The following is a 12120-nucleotide window of genomic DNA, read 5'->3' on the forward strand; positions in this document are numbered from 1 at the left end:
AGAAATACATGAAAATCTGCAGACCTGCAAGAAAACAAGCTTCGAGAGGACAGAATACAGACAGGGAAGGGCGTCTGGACTGATCCGTGGTACTACAGGAACGAAAATTAACAGGTAAGAACTAATTTTCCTTTCCTGTACGTACCCGGATCAGTCCAGACAGTGGGATGTACCAAAGCTTCCCTAAACTGGGTGGGACCGAGACAGTCCCGCTCGAAGCACTTGCCGCCCAAAGGAACCGAACACCGGAGCGTGTACATCCAGACGGTAGTGCCGAGCGAAAAAGTGTGCAGAGACGTCCAAGTGGCAGCCCTGCAAATCTCCTGCGGGGAGACAGACTGACTCTCCGCCCATGACGTAGCCTGAGAACGCAGGGAATGGGCTTTCAGACCCTCAGGAAGTGGACGACCTTGACAAAGGTACACCGAGGAAATGGCTTCTTTCAACCAACGCGCAATCGTGGTCTTAGAAGCCTGCTTACTCCGGTTGGGACCACTCCAAAGGACGAAGAGATGGTCCGATACGTGGAAGTCATTAGTGACCTACAGATAACGAAGCAAGATTCGTTTGACATCCAGCCGACGGAGGTTGCCACCAACCGTACCCGCAACCTCCTCTGGAGAGAACGCGGGAAGTTCTACCGACTGGTTGACGTGAAAAGCGGAGACAACCTTAGGTAAGAAGGAAGGAACCGTCCTGAGAGAGATCCCGGAATCCGAAAAACGCAAGAAGGGCTCCCGACAGGACAGCGCCTGAAGCTCGGAAATACGGTGAGCAGAGGAAATAGAGACCAGAAAGACAGTCTTTTGAGTAAGATCCTTGAGTGTAGCATGGTGAAGAGGCTTGAAGGGAGCCGCACAGAGATCACAAAGGACTAGGTTGAGACTCCATGACGGACACGTGGCCCGAGAGGGGGGGCGGAGGTGTCTAACGCCCCTCAGGAAACGAATCACGTCAGGGTGAGCTGCTAAGGCATGACCGTCCACCCGACCCAGGAGAGAGCCGAGCGCAGAGACTTGAACGCGTAGAGAACTGAAGGAAAGGCCCTTAGAGAGACCCTTCTGAAGAAAAGAAAGAATCAAAGGAATTGAGGCGGAGCATGCAGGGATAGCCGCCTCCGTACATGCGGACTCAAAAACTTTCCAGATGCGCACATAGGCCAGAGAAGTAGACTGCTTCCGGGCTCACAGCAGGGTGGAGATGACCTCCTCCCTATAACCTTTGCGCCTCAGGCGACGCCGTTCAAAAGCCAGGCCATAAGACAGAAGTGATCGGCCTGGTCGAAATATACAGGACCCTGCCGGAGGAGACTAGGAAGATGACCGAGGCGCAGGGGCCCGTCCACCGCTAGATTGATGAGATCCGCGAACCACGGCCTTCGCGGCCACTCGGGAGTGACGAGAATCACCGGTCCCCAGTGGAGCTCGATTCTCCTGAGAACTTTCCCCACCAGTGGCCACGGGGGAAACACGTACAGAAGGACGTCCGCTGGCCAAGGTAGAGCCAGAGCATCCACGCCCTCTGCGCCGTGCTCCCTCCAGCGGCTGAAGAACCGATTGGCCTTGGCATTGCGTAGAGTCGCCATGAGATCGAGGTGAGGAGGACCCCACCTGTCCAATATCAGAGCCATGGCCGCGTCCGAGAGCTCCCACTCTCCCGGATCGAGTGACTGCCGGCTGAGGAAGTCGGCTTGAATATTGTCTTTTCCGACGATGTGAGAGGCCACAAGGTACTGTAGGTGACGTTCTGCCCAAGCGAGGAGACGGCTGGCTTCTAAGGCTACCAGGGGATTGCGAATGCCCCCTTGGCGATTGATGTAGGCGACTGTGGTGGAGTTGTCGGACAGGACTCGTACCGCTTTGCCGCGGATCAGGGGAAGGAACTCCTGAAGAGCCAGGCGGACCGCCAAAGTTTCCAGTCGATTGATGTGCCAGCACGACTGAGTCTGCGACCATGTTCCCTGGGTGGACTGAGAAAGGCAGACCGCACCCCAGCCCAACAGGCTGGCGTCCGTGGTCACTATCGTCCACTGTGGAGCTTGAAGAGGCATCCCTTGCAGAAGATGAGGAAGAGACAGCCACCACTGTAATTCATCGGCAGTAGAATCCAAGAATGGAAGGACTACGTGGAACTGCTCCGACACTGGCTGCCAACGGGACAGCAAAGCTTTCTGTAACGGACGCATATGAGCAAAAGCCCAGAGGACAAGGTCGATGGTAGAAGCCATGGATCCCAGGACTTGGAGATAATCCCAGGCTGTCGGGGAAGGTAGGGCAATCAAAGTCTGGACCTGATCGATCAGCTTGAGGGCTCGCGCCTGAGGTAAGAAAACCTTGCCTACTCGGGTGTCGAAGTGGGCTCCCAGAAATTCCAACTCCTGGGAGGGCTGAAGCTTGCTCTTGGAAAAGTTCACTATCCACCCGAGAGAGGCAAGGAGCTCCAAGACGCTATCCACCGCCCACTGGCAAGAGGTCTCCGACTTGGCCCTGATGAGCCAATCGTCCAGCCAATCCCGGCGCAAGGTCACCGCTACTACTACCATGACCTTCGTGAAGGTGCGAGGAGCGGTCGCGAGGCCGAAGGGGAGAGCTCGAAACTCGAAGTCCTGGTTGAGAATGTGGAATCGGAGATACTTCTGATAGTCGCGGTGAATGGGAATATGAAAATAAGCTTCTGTGAGATCGAGGGAAGCAAGGAACTACCACCAGCAGGCAAGTACTAGAGCTAAGGGAGCAGCAGATGGTGCTGGTAGAAAGGCTAGAGCAGGGGGTCCCCAACCACCGGTCCGCGGACCAGGACCGGGCCCGTTGGGGGTTTGTTGCCGGTCCGCGGTGCCGCCAAGCACCAGCAGGTGTGTCGCGTGCTCCCGGTCTCTCCTGCTGCTCTTCCTTCCCTGCTGCCGTTGCCACCGAGCTATCAGCACTTTCAAGCCCAGTGGGAATGGCAGCAGTGCTAAAAGAAGCTGTGGCACCTGCGGCTGGCCTTTTCTTCTTCCCGCGCCTGTCTCCCCCCCCCCCCGACCCGAACAGGAAGTGATACGGTGATATGCGGTGCGCGGGAAGGAGAAAGAGCCATGCCGCGTGATAAAGTAGCAGCAGCAGCATCGGCCCCCGAGCAATCGAAGCAGCCGGTAATCAGGAAAGGAGACAGCAGCAGGAGCCTCCCGCGGCCGATGGGATTCTTCTTTCTTGGCCTGCGGGGGCTGGAGGAGGAGGCTGCTGCAGCTACCATTTCTGCTCGGGGGGGGGGGGGGGGGGGGAGTGGGGAGTAGAGGAAGTGAGTGAGAGAAAGAGAGAGAAGCAGCCAGCCTGCCTGTGTGTGATTGAGAGAAACTGGTCAGAGAGCTGGTGTGTGTGTGTATATATGTGAGAGAGAATGAAAGTGACTGCTCAGGGAGGTGACGTGTGTGTGTGTGTGTGTGTGTGTGAGTGTGTGTGAGTGAGAGAGAGAGAGAAGGCATGGAAGTGAGAAATCTGGGTATGTGAGAAAGCATGGGCGTAAGAAGCCTGGTATGTGTGTGTGGGGGGGGGGGGGGGTAGGGGGGGTGGGAGGGTGTGTGAATGGGAATATGAAAATAAGGTTCTGTGAGATCGAGGGAAGCAAGGAACTCTCCGGGACGGACCGCCGCAATGACCACCCGCAGGGTTTCCATGCGGAAGTGGGGGATCTTGAGAGCCCGATTGACCCTCTTGAGGTCCAATATTGTGCGGAAGGATCCGTCCTTTTTGGGCACGGTGAAGTAAATAGAATACTGGCCAGCGCCAATTTCCCTTTCCGGGACTGGGACCACCGCTCCCAGATCCAGAAGCTTGGAGAGAGTCTGGACCACCGCGTCCCTCTTGGCCCGGCCGCAAGGCGAGAAAAGAAAGATCTGGAAGTTCCCTGACGAGGTTGAAAGCATACCCGTTTCTGATAATGTCGAGGACCCACTGATCCGACATGATCTTGACCCATTCCTCGAAGAACAGGGAGAGGCGTCCGCCGAGGTAAGGAACCAAGGAATGGGTCGGCTGAACTTCATTGCGTGGCAGGTTTAGCGGTGGCACGCACGGGCTGGCCCTTGCGAAAGGGCCGTCTACCATGAAAGGACTGCGACCAGGACTGTGCACGAGAAGACCGTCTCGCAGAACCGCCCCGGAGAAGCGAAGCGATGCTGGCCCCTGAAGCGAGAGCGAGAGGCCGCGAAGGATCGGGAAGACTTAGGGCGGTCCTCTGGGAGCATATGGACCTTGTTGTCAGCCAAGGAGTCCAGAAGCTTCTCGAGATCCTCGCCAAAGAGCATCTTACCTTTGAAGGGCAGCGTGCCCAGCCGGGTCTTCGAGGACTGATCAGCCGACCAGTGGCGTAGCCAAAGGAGCCTCCGCCAAAACCATCGCCTTCGCCTGGACACGGACCAGATCGTAGAGGGCGTCCGATACGTAAGCGGTTACTGCCTCCAGATGTTCGGCTTGTTCTGCCTCACCTGGCTAAAGCTCCTGGGGGCAGAGTAACTGTTGGACCCACTGGAGGCCCGCTCGCATCATGAGACTGCTACAGCAAGACGCCCGGACCCCGAGGGCCAGAACGTCGAAGATGCGCTTCAGGTGAGCCTCCAGCTTACGATCTTGTGAATCCTTCAAGGCCGTGGAACCTTCCACCGGAATCGTGGTGTGCTTGGCCACTGCAGAAACATAAGAATCCACTGATGGATATCGCAACAGCTCCAAGCCCTCTTCCGGGAGGGGATAGAGCTTATCAATCGCACGCCCCACCCGGAGCGAACCCTCAGGAGCCTCCCATTCCCGTAGGATAAGGAGCTTAAGCATGGGGTGGAAGGGAAAGGCCGAGGCCGGAGCCCTGAGCCCTCTCAGAACCGGGTTCATTATCCTTAGGGAGCGAGGCCATGAGATTATCCACGGAGAGACTCTCTAGACCCAGCTCCTGCAAAACAAAAGGGAGGAGGGGCTCTAATTCCTCCTTACGAAAAAGACGGAGGGCTCTAGGGTCATCCCCCTCTAGGGGGGGGGGCATCCACCGAATCAGAGGAAGCAGCGGGGTCCGAGGACACAGGAGACACCGGGGGGGGGGCACCCCCGGGACCACCCGCACTGGTCCCTGGGGCTCCGTGGCCGGTCCAGTGGTCAACGGCACTGAACGAGGGATTTTTGGCGGGGGGGGCAAGGGGGGGCTTTCGTCCAGCTCATGCAGGCTAGCTAGATAAGATTTGTGCATGAGGAGGACGAAATCCGCTGAAAAAGGGACCCTGGATTTGGCAGGGGGGGGTGAGGGAAGGTCAGGACCCCCCTCCTGGGCACCTGCGGGGGCCAAATCAGGGGTTAAATCAAAAAAATCTGGCTCCCCAGCCCCAGGGAGCACTGAAATCGGCCCTGATGAAAAATCCAAGATGGCGGCCGTTCCCGGGCTCTGCCGACCCGGGAAAGGCCTAGCCAGGCCGGGAGGAGTGGAGCCCCGGGCTAAATTTGCTTGTCCTGCCAAGGAGGGACCTTCCCCACCCGGCAGGCAAGCAGTGCAGAGGCCCTGCCGTGAAAAACGCGAAGAGGGCAGCCCACAAGAAAGGCAGGCTGCCAGCCGGGAAATAGCTAAGCCGCGGCTGAGGGAAAAAAAGCTGAAAAAAAAGCTTGATTGACAGCCTGCACAGCAGGAGAGAGCAGGTGGGAAACCTGCTGCCTTCTGCTTCTCTGGCTGCCGGTTCTAGCCCTACTCTGACCAGAAAAAAATAAAAAAAACTGGTCAACTGCTGCAAATAAGTTAGAGGTTGGTGAGTACCTGCAACTTATTGAAAGTTTGAAACTTTTAAATTTTTTTTTTTTTTTTACTGAGCACGCCCTCTACGGCAGCCAGAGGGGGAATGAGGCCCGGAGAGCGTTGGTCCCCACACCTGGAAGCTTCCATGGACTCAGGACTATGCAGGGAAACCCCTCCTGCAAAAGGAGAAAAGCCCCCCTGAGCCGGGCAAGAGCTGGGAGATGGACGTCTCCCACACAAAAACAGTAAAAGCACTAAAAGAAGGCAAAATTTCCTTCATAGATTTTTCCCTTTGTTACTAAAACAAGTGGGAATCAAAAGAACTACTTGCTTGAGCCAAAAAAGAAAGAAGAAGAGGCTGACTAGCCTACAGCAGAGAACCGAAGGGGAGATGCTGCACCTGCTGGAGACAGATGAATACTGAAGGGGTAGAGGATAGGCTCTGTCCTGATATAGGGCATCCTTCAAGTTTTAGTCTGTCTCCACCTGCTGGAAAGGAGGCTCAACCCACTGTCTGGACTGATCCGGGTACGTACAGGAATTATGTTTGAATACTTAAGTTTGTAAGTAAATATTTCCCCTGTATATTCTCTTCTGAGCAGCATCACCAAAAATATCAAATACATTTTTGTGAGGATCGCAGAAAAGCAAAATATGCAATGGATGGACCTGCAGATAGAAGGTTTGATTACTGAATGAGTGAAATGTCAATATCAGTACATGGGACAAGTTTAGCATTGAAGACACAGCAGTTTGTGGTCATTTGCATCTTCAGTTATGATCTTATAGCTCACAATGATAAACTCATACCCAGGGATTCAAAAATGTGATGGCTTACTTGCCAGGGCAGAATTACATTTGTGCCACTCCCCCTGCCTCGCAGCCCTCCCCATACTTATCCTTCTACTCCCTAGTGTCCCTAACCCCTGCAGCTCTCCACCCTCCTCACCCCTCTATGCAGCCCACTCACTTGCACTCCCTACAGCACTGTTGCTGCACACAACAGGTTCCACTTTCTCCTATCCATGACTACAGCCAAAGACCGCATGGGCTTTTTTCCCTCCTGGCACCAACTGGAGCCAAAAACAGCATAGTCTGCTCCTCCAAGCCCCAACTGAGGCCAAAGGCACAACCCTTTCCTAGCCCTCTCAAAATCAGTCTGCTGGCCATGGAAATCTTGCTTACACCAGTGAGCTAAAATAAACTAGCATGAAAAGCACATTTTTACATTACATGTTTATGCTTTGGTGAACAAACTTAAAAGCAAAAATTCTGAAGATGTTCCTGGGTTCTTAAAATAGGAAAATACACTCAAATCCATTAATGAATACTCTTGTCTTGTGTTCTCTTATGTGGTACAAACAGAACTATAGAAAAAATTAGAGGAAGTATTTAATCTCCATGCCTCCACCATTATTATATTCTTGTTTATCTCGCTGGCCTAGAAGGCAAGGAAACTTTAAAAACTGCTACTGTAGTCTAAATTGTTTAATTCCATAGTAACATAAGACATGTCAACAGAGAATTCATTTTACCCAATGAGACTGTGCCTTATCCTATTTGCTATGCTTCCTAACTAAGGGCAAAGTCGGTTCATGTCAGGCAACCTATTTTCCCCCAATTACACTTGAGAATGTCAAATGTCCTATTGCAGCTCCTTGGTTGTTCGTACTTCCTGGAAAAAGCAGTCCTGCTGTTGCACCATGCAGGGTTAGTTTTGTCATCTTCCTTTACTGGTCCCGCTACCATTCAGGGGGATCCATTCAAGTTTCCATATGTACACAAACACCTAAGCCTTCCTTTTCTTTTACTACTGTTCCAAAGCAAGCTTAGGTTCTCTCAGAGTTTTGCTTACCACCATCTCTGCTGACAAGTTATTCCAGGCCTCTACCATCTACAGAGTAAAGTACAATTTCCATAGTCTCACCGTTTCATATCACCTCTAATCCTTAAATTTTTTTTTATCTAAGTCGAACACTATCTGCTCAAACTTATGAAAACTCTCTCTTTCATATTCCCCCTTTCCCCCCTCCATCTAGCACATTTTCGGTTCCTTATGTCTCTCTACATAGGGTTTGGGTTGTAGGGCCTGTACCATTTTGACAGCCTCTCTGAGTTGCTTGCATCCTTTCAATGTGCTTACCATGAAGGAATTGCCTGTAGAATGGAGCAGGGTCTCACTAGTGACCATTATAGAGGTCAACCTTTAAGCCACGTACACATGTGAATAGCAATTTACATGTATAAATTGGATGTCTGAAAACTGCCCTCCCATAATGCAGCTAAAATTCTGTGTATTACTTTTAGTCACATTAAGAGATGGCTTTCTGGGGGAGGAGGTGCAAAGTCCTATCTGCAGCAAGTTTCAAAGAGAGAGTACATATATATTCTCACTTTGAAAATTGGGGCAAGGTGCACAGCTAAAAAGTATTCAGACCCTCCCAAATCACTTTGAAAATTGACCTCATAAGGGCACTATTACCTTCTATTTCCTGTATCATGAAGCCAGCTTTTGAAAATGTTTGGAGGTGCTGAACTGAAAAATAAGTTTGCTTACCGTAAACCAGGGGCGGATTCCAGGTAAAGATTGGCCCTGGGATTTTCCGCCCAGGAGATACCCCGTAGTCAGCCGAGCGCAGTTCTGTTGCGGCCGCGCTTGGCAGACCACATGACCAGAGCGACCGGCCTACTGGGGGGATGCCTGATCCCCTGATAGGCCAATCCGCCCCTGTCGTAAACGGTGTTTTCTGTAACTAGCAAGATGAATTAATCATGCTTTCGGTGAGCACCCCCTGGTGGCTCTCGGAGGGAACTTCTTCTAGCAGCAAATTTTGCTGCTGTACGCCTGTGCGGTGCTGTTCTCATGTGGCTGTTTCTTGACAATGAAAACATCATATATGGAAACACATATTATAATGTTGTGAATGGAGACCTGATAAATATTACTGAGAGGTTTCTCTGTATCGAAATGTCTCTCGTATTGCCAACTTGCAGTCTTGGTTTATACTTCCACAGTCAAAATTGTGTGATGGGACTGTGATGGTTTTTTAACCATTGGTCTCCACGCACAGTTCTTTAAATTTACAGATTTTTAAAAAAATTTTAAAGACTTTTTTAGTAGTTTTTTAGTAATTAATAACTAGGACACTGGAGCTCCTGGATGACATCATCGGGACTGGGAGCTTGATTCTGAAGCTCCGTGCCCCGCCCCCCCCCCAATCGCTGCCAATCCTCCGTTTAATCGGGGCTATTTCGGGCTATCTCCGCAGCTCCTGATAGCCCAAGGTGTGGGCGCCTGAAACGCCGCATTTTGGGCCGTTTTTAAGGCTCACGACGCGGCGCTATGCGCCAGAGAAGTGCCAGGCCCAGCAAACCATGCTGCGCCCAGGCATCCAAGATGGAGGCTGGATCAGGGCCTGCAGCTCAGCTTGCCACACTATCATCAGAAGTGCTGCAGCAAATCTCTGCCAGCATTTCCTCAGCTTTAGATGGCAGGCTTCTCAAGCTGCAGAAGCAATGGTTGATATAAAAACATCCATGGAGGGACAGGCTAAGCGGCTAGATCAGGTGGAGCTCCGTATGTCTGACCAAGAGGATCAGCTTGTTACTACCACCAGCAGGCAAGTACTAGAGCTAAGGGAGCAGCAGATGGTGCTGGTAGAAAGGCTAGAGCAGGGGGTCCCCAACCACCGGTCCGCGGACCAGGACCGGGCCCGTTGGGGGTTTGTTGCCGGTCCGCGGTGCCGCCAAGCACCAGCAGGTGTGTCGCGTGCTCCCGGTCTCTCCTGCTGCTCTTCCTTCCCTGCTGCCGTTGCCACCGAGCTATCAGCACTTTCAAGCCCAGTGGGAATGGCAGCAGTGCTAAAAGAAGCTGTGGCACCTGCGGCTGGCCTTTTCTTCTTCCCGCGCCTGTCCCCCCCCCCCCGACCCGAACAGGAAGTGATACGGTGATATGCGGTGCGCAGGAAGGAGAAAGAGCCATGCCGCGTGATAAAGTAGCAGCAGCAGCATCGGCCCCCGAGCAATCGAAGCAGCCGGTAATCAGGAAAGGAGACAGCAGCAGGAGCCTCCCGCGGCCGATGGGATTCTTCTTTCTTGGCCTGCGGGGGCTGGAGGAGGAGGCTGCTGCAGCTACCATTTCTGCTCGGGGGGGGGGGGGGGAGTGGGGAGTAGAGGAAGTGAGTGAGAGAAAGAGAGAGAAGCAGCCAGCCTGCCTGTGTGTGATTGAGAGAAACTGGTCAGAGAGCTGGTGTGTGTGTGTATATATGTGAGAGAGAATGAAAGTGACTGCTCAGGAAGGTGACGTGTGTGTGTGTGTGTGTGTGTGTGTGTGAGAGTGTGTGAGTGAGAGAGAGAGAGAAGGCATGGAAGTGAGAAATCTGGGTATGTGAGAAAGCATGGGCGTAAGAAGCCTGGTATATGTGTGTGGGGGGGGGGGGGGGGGGGGGGGGGGGTGGGAGGGTGTGTGTGTGAAAGAAAGCATGGGAGTGAGTGAGCATGGGAGTGGGAAGCCTGTGTGTGTGTGCATGCATGAGAGAGAGAGACTGGTTGGTAAGGTGACAGGGTGTGTGAGAGAAAGAGACTGGTGTGTGTGAATGTGAGAGAATGTGATTCAGGGAATGAGAAGCCTGTGAACGTGGAGAGTGAGCATGGAAATGAGAGAGAGACTGGTGTGTGTGTAACAGAGAGAAAGTGATTATGGGAATGAGAAGCCTGTGCATGTAAAGAGAATGAGCATGGGAGTGAGAAACCTGGGTATGTGTGAGACACATCATGGGAGCGAGAAGCCTGTATATCTGAAAGAGAACATGGGAGTGGGAAGCCTGTGTGTGTATGCATGAGATAGATCAGGTGACTGGTGTGTGTGTGTGTGTGTGTGTGTGAGAGAGAAAGAAAGTGATTATGGGAGTGAGAAACCTGGGTATGTGTGAGACATCATGGGAGGGAGAAGCCTGTATATCTGAAAGAGAACATGGGAGGGAGAAGCGTGTGTGTGTGAGAGAGAGAGAGAGAGAGAGAGAGAGAGAAAGAAAGTGATTATGGGAATGAGAAGCCTGTGCATGTGGAGAGAACAGCCACGGGAGTGAGAGACTATTGAGTGTGTGTGTGAGACAGAGAAAGTGATTATGAGAGTGAGAAGCCCATATATGTAAGTAGAACATGGGAGTGAGAAGCCTGTGTGTGTTTATGGCATGAGAGAAACTGTTCAAGAAGGTGACTGGTGTGTGTGTGTGCCAAAGACTGTTTGGGAGATGATTGGTGTGTGGAGAGACAGAAACTGGTCATGGGGGCATGACTGGTATGGTGTGTGTCTGAGAGACATGGGCACTAAGGAAGAGGACCATGAGTATAGAGCTTAGCTTCTACTGCTGCTTCTGGGGTGTGCCAAGGCCTGCATGGAAGGGGAGTAGGAAAGCTGCTGGAGGGGGTAAGTAAAGGTGGCTCTTTAAGTTTATTTTTCTTGATTGACTGCCATTTTAATTATGTGATGTCTGCTTTTTTTGAAATATTTTATTGGTGTTTGGAGAATGTCTAATAGCTTTTATGAGTTTTTAATTGTTGGATGTTATTATTCTGTTCATAGCTGTTTTGAAACATTTATTCTGCTTATTAGTATAGTTTTACAATTATTTCTGTGTGGGGATCTATAGCTGCTTGCTAGTTCTGTTTTCCTAATAAGAGGTGTATTGGTTTTTAGGACCTGATTTAATATTTGTAGTGTTGCCTTTTCATAGATAGGGTTGCTCCTGTTTGAGTGTATTCCATAATACAGGTGTAACTGTGTGCGGATTAGTTTATGTGCATTACTACAGATCCTGGGAGTATGTTAGGTCGGTTCTGTGTCTGTTACAGAGATGAGATATTTTACTAGCATGTAAGCGTTTGTATCAGTCTTTGTTGTGTTTTCTCAAGAGGACATGCATTGGTGGTAAACTGCTGTCTTTTCATAAGTAGGGCTATTGAGCTTGGAAGTAGAAGGAGTTTGAGTTGCTGTTACTGAGATGACACCAGAATCAGAATATCTTTTTTGTAGGGTGAGTTGTATGGGGAATGTCATAATTCTGCTTTACATCCATTATTGTGGATCAGGGGGGGTTCCCGTGGATGCAAACTGTACTTTTACATCTAGCCCCGTGACGATCATGGGTCAGTGTGTCATGCATGTGAGAACCTATGGTGAGTTGAGTCACATTCACATTATAAATGTCATAATTAAATGATAAGTATGCACTAAAATCCAACCCCCTCCATAACCCCACCCCCATATGACCAAGGCCCCACCCCTGCCCCACCCCGCCCTGCCGGGCCATGGAAAAATGGTCTTGCTTGAAGCCGGTCCCTGGTGCAAAAAAGGTTGGGGACCACTGGGGCTAG

The 12120-nt window shown here is 51.7% G+C and overlaps 1 protein-coding gene across 5 annotated transcripts in view; it reads right to left on the reverse strand.

Annotated features, from left to right (window-relative positions):
• Positions 1–12120, reverse strand: part of PICALM (phosphatidylinositol binding clathrin assembly protein) — a 502282-nt gene that overhangs the window by 209019 nt on the left and 281143 nt on the right. The gene's annotated exons all lie outside the window — the stretch shown is intronic.

Source organism: Rhinatrema bivittatum, chromosome 5 (assembly GCF_901001135.1).
Source record: "Rhinatrema bivittatum chromosome 5, aRhiBiv1.1, whole genome shotgun sequence".
In the NCBI taxonomy this organism is placed as follows: Eukaryota; Metazoa; Chordata; class Amphibia; order Gymnophiona; family Rhinatrematidae; genus Rhinatrema; species Rhinatrema bivittatum.